This window comes from Equus asinus, chromosome 18 (genome assembly GCF_041296235.1).
Source record: "Equus asinus isolate D_3611 breed Donkey chromosome 18, EquAss-T2T_v2, whole genome shotgun sequence".
NCBI lineage: Eukaryota > Metazoa > Chordata > Mammalia > Perissodactyla > Equidae > Equus > Equus asinus.
The window spans coordinates 21,780,350-21,792,261 of NC_091807.1; the positions used below are offsets into that span (position 1 = coordinate 21,780,350).

General features: G+C 38.2%; 1 long non-coding RNA gene across 1 annotated transcript in view; it reads right to left on the reverse strand.

The window, feature by feature from the left end:
* LOC123278368 (uncharacterized) overlaps positions 1 to 9,502 on the reverse strand; it is a 103,214-nt gene extending 93,712 nt beyond the window's left edge. Inside the window, exon 1 of the long non-coding RNA XR_011495286.1 lies at positions 9,227 to 9,502. This is a non-coding gene — a long non-coding RNA (uncharacterized lncRNA). The remainder of the gene's footprint in view (positions 1 to 9,226) is intronic.
* Positions 9,503 to 11,912: the final 2,410 nt, after the last annotated feature.

Consider the following 11,912-nt stretch of genomic DNA (forward strand, 5'->3'; position numbering starts at 1 on the left):
TCTTTTTTAGTGTCCTTGTCATAATTCCTTCTGGGCCCCCACCCCCTGTGTCACTATCCACAGGGGCTTTCCCATGTATATTTCAAGTTGAGAAGCAATTTATATATGTAGTTAAACTGAAGTCTTACAAAGACCACATTTTTAAACTTATGTGTTGAGTCCATATAAATAGATAAAAATCCTTATAAAATATTCCATACTGTCAGTATTTTCCAACTATTTACAAGTGAACAAATAGCATTCATTTTCTCCAATATCCTGACATTCAAAGCACACAGCTGAAAAAACTTCTATCTGCTCTCCAGGCCACAGGAATTTTTTTTTTTTGACCACCATTATTCTCAAAAGCACTTCTCTGTTTCATCTTCCCCTCTAGTTTACCAATAAAATGATGGTCAAAGAATTTAAGTTTAAAAAATACACATAGATTCATAGGCTTAAAGTAACTTCTTTCTGATCTTTGAGTGTTCCTAGGAAATACAGAAGTGCCAGCTACATGCTTGTGCACGGAGGGTATACGTATGTGGGGATTGGGCCTGGGGTGCAAAGATTCATCACAATAACAGAATTGCGCTTCTCAAATAATCCAGTTACAGATAAGCAAAACAATATGTCTAACTCAGGTGTGCGTGGATGAGAACCTTTTATTTGAGTCTTATGATACAGGAATTGCCTAAAAATAGTGACTTCACAAACATGTTGTATTGATAATGGGACTCTTAACAGAAGGATGAATGTGAGTTTGATTAGAAAATGGGGAAAAAATCCGGGAAATTAGTCATGAGAATCTGCTTCAATATTTTGTAGTTTCACTCTTCTCTCTCCATCATTATCCCACCCCTACAGAACACACAGAGAGACTATGTTAGTGAAGATGCTTCTGACCAGTATGCTCAGTGTAGAGTGTGAATGAGTCCTAGTGTGACCACAATCAGCCTCGCCAAACCAGGTCCAGCACAGCGTCTCTCATCCTCGGCGCTATTGACTTGTTCAGCCAGATAATACTTTGTTGTAGGGGCCGTCACATACATTGTAGGATGTTAAGCAGCAAACACATAGAACCAGTATCATTCCTCCCCCCGTCCAGTTGTCACAATCAAAAACATCTCCAGATGTTTCCAAGTGCTCACCAGAGGGAGGGCACAACCACACCCAGTTGAGAACCAGTCGTATAGGACAAAAACATCACTGGGGATGACCTATGCTCTCTAATTCTATAGTGTTTGGGTGAAAATATTTAAATTCCTCAAAAGAAAGCGCACATGACCAGTCATCTTGTCAGTAAATAAAGTCTTTCCATTGTCTAAATAAAATCTCCATTTAAACATTATTAGCAAATAAGAGGCAGCATAACTGAATGGTTGAAGTACCTGCCTTCTTGATCCAGATTACCACTTGCTGGGTGACCATAGGGAAATCATCCATCATCTCTGTCCCACAGTTTCCTCAATAGGTAAGTAGGGACAATTAATATACTTTATAATGTTGTTGAAGGATAAAATCAGTTATCACTGTAAAGTGCTTAGAATACTGCTAGGAATATAGGATGTGCTCTTATTCAGAAATAGAGAAAAGGACCTTGGAGAGGCGGTTAAGGTAGCGACCTGCAGTACAAACCCTACCGCTAACTGTATAGCTTGGGAACAACCACATAACTTCCCTCGGCCTCAATTTCGTCATGTGTAAAACATGGTCTTCAGGGCTGGCCCCGTGGTGTAGTGGTTAAGTTCACATACTCTGCTCTGGTGGCCTGGGGTTTGCAGGTTTGGATCCCAGGTGCAGACCTATGCACAAGCCATGATGTGTTAGCATCCCACATACAAAATAGAGGAAGATTGGCACAGATATTAGCCCAACAACAATCCTCCTCAAATAAAAAGAGGAAGATTGGCAATAGACGTTACCTCAAGGCCAATCTTACTCACCACTAAAAAAGGCCTTGAATGATGCTCAAAAAGTCATAATATTTCAAACTCTGAGTCTTTGATCATGACATCATATTTTTCTAGCAATCTTCAAAACAAAAAAGGAAGAATTATGTTGTTATACACAGTAGTAGAATGTGTGTGTGAGAGTGTGTGTATTGTTACTTTGATGCAGCCTTTCTTTGTGACATGCCTAATTTCTAGCCACACCGAACATGTCTCAGCTGTATTTACCACTGATGCACTTTGTTCTATTTGCTCTGATTTGCCTTCAGCCAGCATTACTCAGATCAGCCTGCTGCTCATAATACTGTCAGGCACGAGTACCAAACTTGAAAATAATGCTAGTCGTTGAATTCTCTCCAAGTTTTTGGTAGCTTTTGGTCTTAGTAATATTTCAGCTAAGTCATAAGCCCACAAAGGAAATAGAGAAGTAGTAAATCTAGAAAAATGAGATTATAAATGGAAGACAGACTGAACCAAGGAGTGTTACACGGGGATTTCCAAGTTTAAAGCAGAAACTCTAAATCCTTGATACTAAAAGGAGAAGAAATAATTTTATGTATTGTATTTCCAGATAAAACAGAACGTTTTTAAAGAGTAACAAGCCAGACACCTGGGGAGAAAACATCTTAGATTCTAGCAGGTATGGGATAGGTGGAGGGGACATTACTGATCTTCCTTTCCAAGGAAAATACTCTGGTACGCCTCTTCAAAATGGTTGAAAGTGTAGTAATTTTAACTGACTACTGGTTTTCCATCCTCCAACAAAAAGCTCTGAACACAATGTGATCACTATTCTGTTTCATTCTTCACCTTTCTGTGAAGTCTATCAGAACAGTCTATTGGTGTTAGATGGTCCAAGATAACTGCACCTCCCATGCAAAACACCAGTATTTCCAATTTTCTGCCACATTCCCACTCCCAAAGCTGTCCCCCATCATTCCTTAGTGTGGAATGCCACCAGGTGATGTCATGGCACAAGGGACAGATCATAGTAATGTCTCTTAAGGAATCCCTCTAAAAACAAAAGATTTGACCCAGTTTGAAAGGAACTGGGGACCCTAAGGGTCTACCAACCAGCCAGGGTGTCACTTTGGAGGCAGGGTGAACTTTCGCTCCCCAACTGATGTGGGTCCCATTTGAGGGGCCCCAGAAATACCAATCATTTTATTTTCCCAGGACCACTGTTCTTGGTGGAAGCCAGGCATCAACTAATCCTCTTCCAAAAATACTATGACTTGCCCCTTGAGGTCAGTCTTAAGAGACCTAAAAGTGTTTAAGGAATAGATGACTAGACTTCAGATGAATGTGAAAGTTTTTCCCAAATCAGAGTACCCTAAGTTATGTGGAGTTTCCCAAAGGATAACTGAATTCTAATTTAGGTGCAAACTGTGAACAATTATCACTATTATAGGAATTATTAAATTAGAAAGTGGGAATGAAATCTGCCTGTGACGCTAGTTGAAGGGATCAATGCTATCCCTTCAGAGCTGGAAAGCATTCGCCTCGGCCTCAACTGATTGGCCAGGGTTAGTGTGGAAGACAGAATTGTCCTAGACATCCTTCTCATGGGCCAAGGCAGAGTCTGTGCAACTGCTATACCGATACCTGGATTAATGCCTCAGGAAAAGTACAAAGGTCAATACAGAATCTTAAAGAGAAAGCTTCCTAGATTTCTAAGGTGTACCTTGATGGTAAGGAGATTTGTTCAGCTGGTAGTTTGGGGACCCTGTGGAACTTTTTCTAGGTTAGTACTTCAGGTTGGAATCCTGCTGAGAATAGCCTTAATTAATTCAATGTTATATATAAAGAATGGGTTTTCTTGCACTCTCTTTTGGTCGGATTAATCTGAGTGGCCAATGGAGTGGCACAGTCATGGCCAGAAGACAAGACAGTACAGAAACAAGGAATAGATGTTAGGGCAATTCTCTATGGATTTCTCATATTTTGGCCAATGTTGCAAGAAAAGGAACTGCCCTTTGCTTCCCAACTCTTTTTCCAAGGATGTTTTTGTAGTGAATAGCCCTGGTAGACAAAGATAGTGTCTCTTTCCAGAGCAAAGAGAAGATTTTTGTTTTTAACACTCTCCCTCAGTACCAAAGGTCAGGCACATTTGCTTGAAGTCCATTTTAAATGGTCACGATTTTCTACAATCAGAATTTCTTTCCTGTAATGCAACCCATTGTGTGTCCAGGTATTACCTGACCCTGCTTTAGCCACCCTTTGTAAATAGGAGCTCAGAGAAACATCATAAGAAAATGCTGATATTCTGGCTATAACTACTGCTCTGAGCAAGAAGTCATCTTTTGTTGCTGGTCCAGCAGTCTTGTCTTCTGCCAGCAGCTTTGCAACTATAGCTGACTAATTTAGCTTGCAAGTAGGATAAAATCTCAGACCCTTTAAACTATTGAGATTAAATAGCAGAAGTATACTTTTGTCCCTCAACCACAAAACTGCCTTAAGTAATAGTGCATTCTATTTTCTCAACGTTGGACACTCTTCTGTTTGTTCTTTGCTATTCTGTAACCATTCCATTGCCATGAAATTCTAGGACCCAAGGAGACCATGAGCCGCTCCACCACATATGGACAGAAGAATGAAACATTACCATACAGCACCTGTCAGCTGAAATAAAGAGTCTAGGTGATAGTTGTGAAGGAGTTTATTCAATAATCAGTGTGAGGAGTTCAAACACCAGGAAAACAACAGATCGCTCTGATGGAGCTGCTCCAAGGAGTGTGAGGTTAAGTGCAGCTTATCTCTCTTTCACAAACAGTGCAGGTGCAGGGAAGAGGAAAAGAAAAAAGACTTACAACTAGATTTCACATATGTCAAAAAAAAAGGGACAGAGTACATCTGGATTTTTCTCTAGATTATACATTGAAGGTAACATAAACAAGAATTCCTTGGTTATACATCAAGCAAGCTCAGAGATGCTGATGTTATCTATATGTGGAGGGAGGCAAGAACCAGGGTCCTTAGTTATTCCCTCGATCTCTAAGAAATGCAGCTGGGAAATGGGAGAGCAGGTACCTTTTCTCTTTTCCTGTTGTGGATCTGTCCAGCTGGCCTCTTCGTCATGAGGTGTGGGGATGCAAGTTCCTTTGACACAGGCTGAAGATGGTCCGTGGCTGCTTCGCAGCACAGCGTGGATTTTATTGTACTCACTTAACGCCTATGCAGTTTACTTGGTAGATTCCCCTGTTAGACCAGGGAGAGGGGCCCCAAAATCTGTCCACACATCCACTTTACTTTCCTTTGCCTGATCTTTTCTGTGTTTTATCTCCTCTACTCAAGTCTTTGTCTTGTACTCCTTCTTCTGATTTTGTGAAATTGCTGATGTCTCTCCAGTTTAATGAGTTAAGCATTAAAAACAAACACAGTTTTTAAGAACTAAAGGAAAGATAAAATTTGTTTCATAAATTTCACTAAGCTCTTATGCTACTTGCTTCTCAGTTCCTGTCCTATCTTTGTGAGGAAACCAGTTCTTCCTGGAACACCATTTAGTGGTGTGTTACTCTCTTTTGGGGTTGACAGTCATTATGGCAACAATATAAGCTAATTCTTTATGAGGTTCCACCATTTACACAGCTATGGAGGTTAAAGTTTGTATCTTAAAGCCTCTTTATAGTGTCTACTTTTCATATCCAGAATCAAAATCTGTTTAAACTTGAAGTTAAATAACATCAGTATTATTAATTTCGCCAGATCAAAATACTTTAAAAAACTAAAGAAAATGTCCTAGTCCTTTTTTGTGTGTGTGAAGAAGATTCCCCGTTTGCTAACATCTGTGCCAATCTTCCTCTATTTTGTGCGTGGTTCACTGCCACAGCATGGTCTATGAGTGGTGTAGGTCCTTGCTCGGGAACTGAACCTGGGCCACCAAAGCCGAGCGTTCTGAACTTAACCACTAGGCCATGGGGCTGGCCCCCGAGTCCCTTTTATTTAGATGAGTGTGTCCATGGTCCTATTTCAATTAAACTTAATAATATTAGACAAAAATAGATATTTTTGCTACATTCATATATCATACATAATGTTTATGTGCATTTATTAACTGTCCTCAATTAAATACCAAGGTATCTGGGAGCAGCGGGACTGGCTCGTCTTTTGTTGATATAAAAACTGCTATTCAGGAATTTCATATTTTCCCAACTGCCTGTTGTTTAGATTAAACACACTGGTTTATGCACAATTCTTTTATCCCATAGAATATGCTTTATGCTTTTTATTTATGTCAATGAGCCATACACTTTTAAACCTCTTGGCGAAAAATAAAAGAAAATGCACATGAACATGAGAGATGATCTCATGTCTTAGTTTAATTATTCTTTATAAGGTATTGCCGTGCTATTATCTAACAGTCACAGAGGGGAGACTCATGACCTTTCAGATTTTTCAAGATCATCTAAGAGACAGCAATTTCCAAAGCATTTTTATCTGTGACACTGCACAGTGCAACAAAATGTAAAATCCAGAAATTACATCCTATGATAAATCTCCAAAGAAGTTCCTTTATCACATTCATTGACATTTCCACAGTGCACAGATGAATTTATTACAGAGCTTTCCCAATAAAAGTGAATTAGATTAATGGAAGAGAAAAGGAATCCTAATTCTGTATAGGCATATTTGTGACTCTATTCCTATTCAGCTTTTTGAGAGAAAAGTTTCTTTTTTTAAATGTCATGGTAGAAACTAAAACAATTGGACTTTTCATATCTAGATATATGTACAAAATTTTTTTCACCCATTTTAAATGAATTGTAATGCTTAATTTTATTACAATTAATCATGTTAAGGTGATATAAAATTTCATATTGCTTGTAGGCAAAAAGCCCCTTTGTGTTATAATATATAAAAAAAAATGAACTCCTTCTTATTAATTATATGATACTTTTGTCAACAAGATACTTTTAAACACAAGATGCAAAAGGATATTATTCAACACAGATGTATTTCTCTTATATGAACATTTTTGATGTCTAAGGAACAAAGTGCCTACATTTTACAAAAGAAGAATGAAGTTCAGTTATGTAGCTTGCCTAGTGACCGCAAATAGTTACGGCAGGACTAGCAACATCTTGGGTGATGTGGGGTCGGTGAGCCGAGGAGTCAAAAGAAAGATTTCTTGGACTCTCAAGGTCTGGCAGTAGTGCTCTTTTATTTAGAGAATAGTGTGGAATAGCATGGGGACAGGACCCATGGGAAGGAAGACCTGCTGCAAACATGGGTTGAGGGTAGGGCTAAATTTAAGGCGTAGGTATGTGAGTTATCTCTTTACAAGACAAAGGAAAGAATATGTAAAAAAAAGTTGTTAAAATGGTATCAGTGCAGGTGGGGTCTGGTTATTGGGTGGTCCTATAACTTTCATACAAGAATCAAACCGGATTAAGTAAATGGCAGAAGCCACCATCTTAAATATTATCTTCAGCTAAAGACAAAGGAGGATGTTGGGGGTTGGAGGTGTGGGTTACATGAGGTTACCAGACAGTAAACAACTTAAGTCCTTGCTATCCCCATTAAGAGTTTTTAGAGATGAGGTCATCCCCCCTCCTCCTGGTGCAGAGAAGGAGACACCTCCACAGATGGAGACTTCCTTCACAAATACAAATGTTTCTCATCAAAGGGCAAGCAAATTCTACTCCTCAGAGCCTCCTTCCCTTTGGCAGTTTTTAAAAGTAACCAGCGTAAAATAATCCTCATCATTGGTGATTTAGTGAAATTATTTTTCCCATTAATCTTTGTGCTTACATTCATGTGCTGCATAGTAAGTTTTCGGTTAACAACAAACAGCATATATGATGGTGGTCCCTTAAGATTAGTACCACATAGCCTAGGTGTGTAGTAGGCTATACCATCTGGGTTTGTGTAATTCACTTTATGATATTCACAAGATGAAATCACCTAACAACACGTTTCTCAGAACGTATCTCCATCGTTAGGAGACACATTACTGTATTTATGAAGAAATACTTGTTTACCCCCATAACTAGTGTATTTTAACACAACTGGGGGAAACTGGTGTAGGGGAGGAAGACATTTCCTCTACCCAATGTGGGTTCTTCTGGCCGGAGAACGAATTAAATTCACATGAGACAGAATAACAGGAGAAAATTAAACAAAGCTTTATAACATATATACATGGGAGAGGCTCAGGCAAGCTGAGTAACTTGCCAAAATGGCTGAAGTCCCCACCTTAAATATCCTCCACAGCTAAAGACAAAGGAGGATGTTGGTGGTGGGGGGGAGTCAGTTACAGGAGGTTACCGGACAAGCACAATAAACAGGTATAAGATTATTATGCAGATTTAAGTCCTTGCCTTCTGTATTGATAAGAGTTTCTACAGATAAGGTCATCCCCCCTTCTTCCTGGTACAGAGAGGGAGACACCTTTACAGATGGAGATTTCCTTTACAATGTAAATGTCTCTTACAAAGGGTAAGTAAATTCTACTTTTCAGTTGCTTTCCTGTATACAGTTTATTAAAAGCAATCAGCCCCAAATGATCCTCATGCCAAAGAGACATATCTTGGGGTGGCCAATTCCAGGCCCCCACACTGGACAAGATAACGTTTAAGTAACTTTCCTACTCTAACATGTATTTCTCACTAGTCTTTATTTTTAAACATTTTTCTAGGCTTTATTTTCAAAGTTTGGAATACTTCTGTGGGTACAGGTACATGTCACCAAAAAGAACTGAACAATGAAAATTATTTTAAATAGATGCAAGAGGTAAATCAGTCACTCAAAAATACATATGCTAAAAAAAAGTTTGTCGATAATTCCATCAGTGTACATACTCAGTGATTTTTTTTTAAAAAGCTTCAAAGGCAAATATTTCATATTCATATTCAACAACAAAGCAATAAGCCCAGTTTAGATCGTTCTTTTAATATTTACCTTAAGTCGATGTCTTCTATTTGAAAATACAAGATAAAAATATTTGCAGGTAAAGATTAAATTTTAATTCTCTGGAGCATAACCTGAGATTAGTTCCTTATATTTAAACAGGAATTATTGCACAATGCTCATCAAGACCCACATCATTTTCAAGTAATGTTCTTTCTCTCATGTATCAGACACAATGTAAATCAAAGAATAAATGTCACTTCCAGTTTCCTCTTCCACATTGTGAGGAGATTGGAAGTCTCCACTCCATTTGAACAAATAAGATGCTGAACAGAATGAAAAATCAACAGCTCTTCTTGGATCCATAAGCGAGGGGGGGAAATGAGGCAAAACTCTGCCCCCAAGACTGGAGAGACAGACAGGTGAACACAGGAGTCTCAGCTTACCTGATCAGACTTCTCAGCAGAAACCACTGGAACCAGAGCAGGGGGAGGAGAACCAGAACTGGAATTGATGACTTGCTGTAGGCTCAGTGCGGACAGCTCTCAGAGTTAAAAAGAACAGGGGGACCCGGTCATTGGAGGCCCCCAGATGTTGTTTGATTTACCTACAGCTACTCAACCGGGTTCTAACCTTAAATATCAGAGAAAAGTCCTTTCAAGCTTCCAGTGGGATAAGGGAAAACAGAACCCTTTTGAAATACGCCAGAGCACTCTGTTCTTCTGAATAAGGCCTGTCCTCAGGGAAAACTAATTAACCAGGCTTCACCAGCTTGGGTTTTATCAGAACCTAGCTAACCTGAGGGAAGGGAAATGACCAACTCCAGTCAGCTGTAGCTGTTCTGCCCCACCTAAGGCGGGAGAAATAAAACTCAGAAATCCTTTTGAAGTTCACAGTCCAGAGGCATAGACTCACTAAAAGACTGAGACCTAACATAAGACCATAGAAGCAAAGAATATACGTCCTAGGACTGATAGTATGTGAGTGGCATTAAAAACGCAGAGAACAATATTCAGCTGATTAGGAACTGCATGGGAAAGTACTTCCTGCTACTGCTCCCTTGGATGTGTGACTTTCAAAAGTCAATAAAGATTCTAAGAAGAGAACAATTTCAGGAAGAACTGGAGAAAATAGCTTCACTGTACCCCGAAAAAAAGTAATTTTTTTAAACCAAATTATTAGATTAAGCCTGCTGCACAATACTTAATAATTTATAATTTCTGATTTTGTTAATCTATTTAATTTTTAATTATATGTTATATGAAGGATGTATTTTCGCCCCTTTCTGCGCTGAAATATAAATCCCTGGAGAGCTGAGACCAGGTCTATCTTGAACCCTACTGTACCCCAGACATGCCTTACCTTTGAACCATCGATCTAGCAAACCCTCTGCTCTCTATAGATCCGATTTATGAACATACTTCTCAGAGTCTTTAGTGCAGAATTCCCATGTTTCTCACATGTGTGCAAACTTTGTACGCATAATCTGTTTGTTTAATGTTTATTCTAGATATTTTTCAAAAGAAGCTTTAAAAGTTTATCATAATGAAGTGAAAATAGTTTAAAAGTGTTTATAAAGTCAGATAAAACATTTTTGATAGCTAAGACCATGAAATCAACGTGTCTCAAAAATTCTCTTAGTTTTCTTCTGATCTTTATATGAATTGACAGTTAAAAATTCTAGATTTGGAGTCAGGGACTATGAAAGATAAAGGTGAGACTTGTGGAGTGTTTTAAAAAGTAAACTTTAGTGCAAAAGACCAGACTAGGAGCAATAGAAGCCCAGAGGATTTCCAGAAAATCTTGATGTCTGTCATGTGAAAATGTTTTATTCCTCTGAAAACAGTGTGAAATATAAGAATCCTAAGATTTGAATAATGCCACTCATAAGGTAAAAATCTTATAAATAAAAATGAGGGGTGAAATAGCAAATGTTAGTGAGCATGTGGCGGAACAGGAAGTCACATTCATTGCTGATGGGAATGCAAAGTGGTACAGCCACTTTGGAAGACAGTTTGGTAGTTTCTTGTAAAACTAAACATACTCTTACCCAGATGATCCTGCAATTGTGCTCCTTGGTATTTACCAGAGTGAACCGAAAATTTATGTCCACAAAAAATCATGCACACAAATATTTATAGATTGCATTTACAATTTCCATAACTTGGAAGCAACCAACATGTCATTCAATAGGTCCATGGATCAACAAACTTTGGTACATCCGTAGTATGGATTATTATTCAATATTAAAAAGAAATAATTCTATCAAGCCACAGAAAAACATGAAGGAAACTTAAATGCATATTGTTAAGTAAAAAAGGGTAATCTGAAAAGGCAGCATACCCTATGATTCTGACTATGTGATACTCCATAAAAGCAAAACTTTGGAAACAGTAAAGGGATAGTGGTTGGCAAGGGATGGGAGTTGGGGGAAGGAAGGACAAATAGGTGGAACTCAGGAGATCTTTAGGGCAGTGAAACTACTCTGTAGGATAATATAATGGTGAATACCTGTCATTATACATTTGTCAAAATCCAGGGGACGTACAACACGAAGAGTGAACCCTAATGTATACTATTGACTTTAGATAATAATAACGTGTTAATAGCAACTCACCAATTGTAACAAATGTAACACATTTATGCAAGATGTTGAAATAAGGGGAACTGAAGTGAGGGTAAGCAGGTATATGGAAACTGTACTTTCCACTTAATTTTTCTGAAAAAAAAAGACTATTAATTTAGAAAACTGAGGGATGGAAACTAATGCATAGGATAGTAAAACAAGATATTTACATCTTATTTTAACAGGACATAATTTTGCATACTTCCATGGCTAGATTAAAAATGAGATTTAATTATTTTCTTTTCATGGGAGAGAATCTAGGATCAGATTATGTCAATAGGTCCTGACCCTGAATATGACAGAACAGGTGGAATTATCCATCAGTTCTCTTCAAACATGAAAAATGACTCAGCAAAGGAAAATCAGCAAGAAAGAGCTAAGAATTGTTGTTAGAGTATCCAATTATTAACAGATGTTGAAAAACTAGGAGCATTGAAATTGCTGTCTTAAAAGTGTAACTAAGTAGTTGATAAACAAATGGCAAGCAGGAGGATATATCGAAGTAT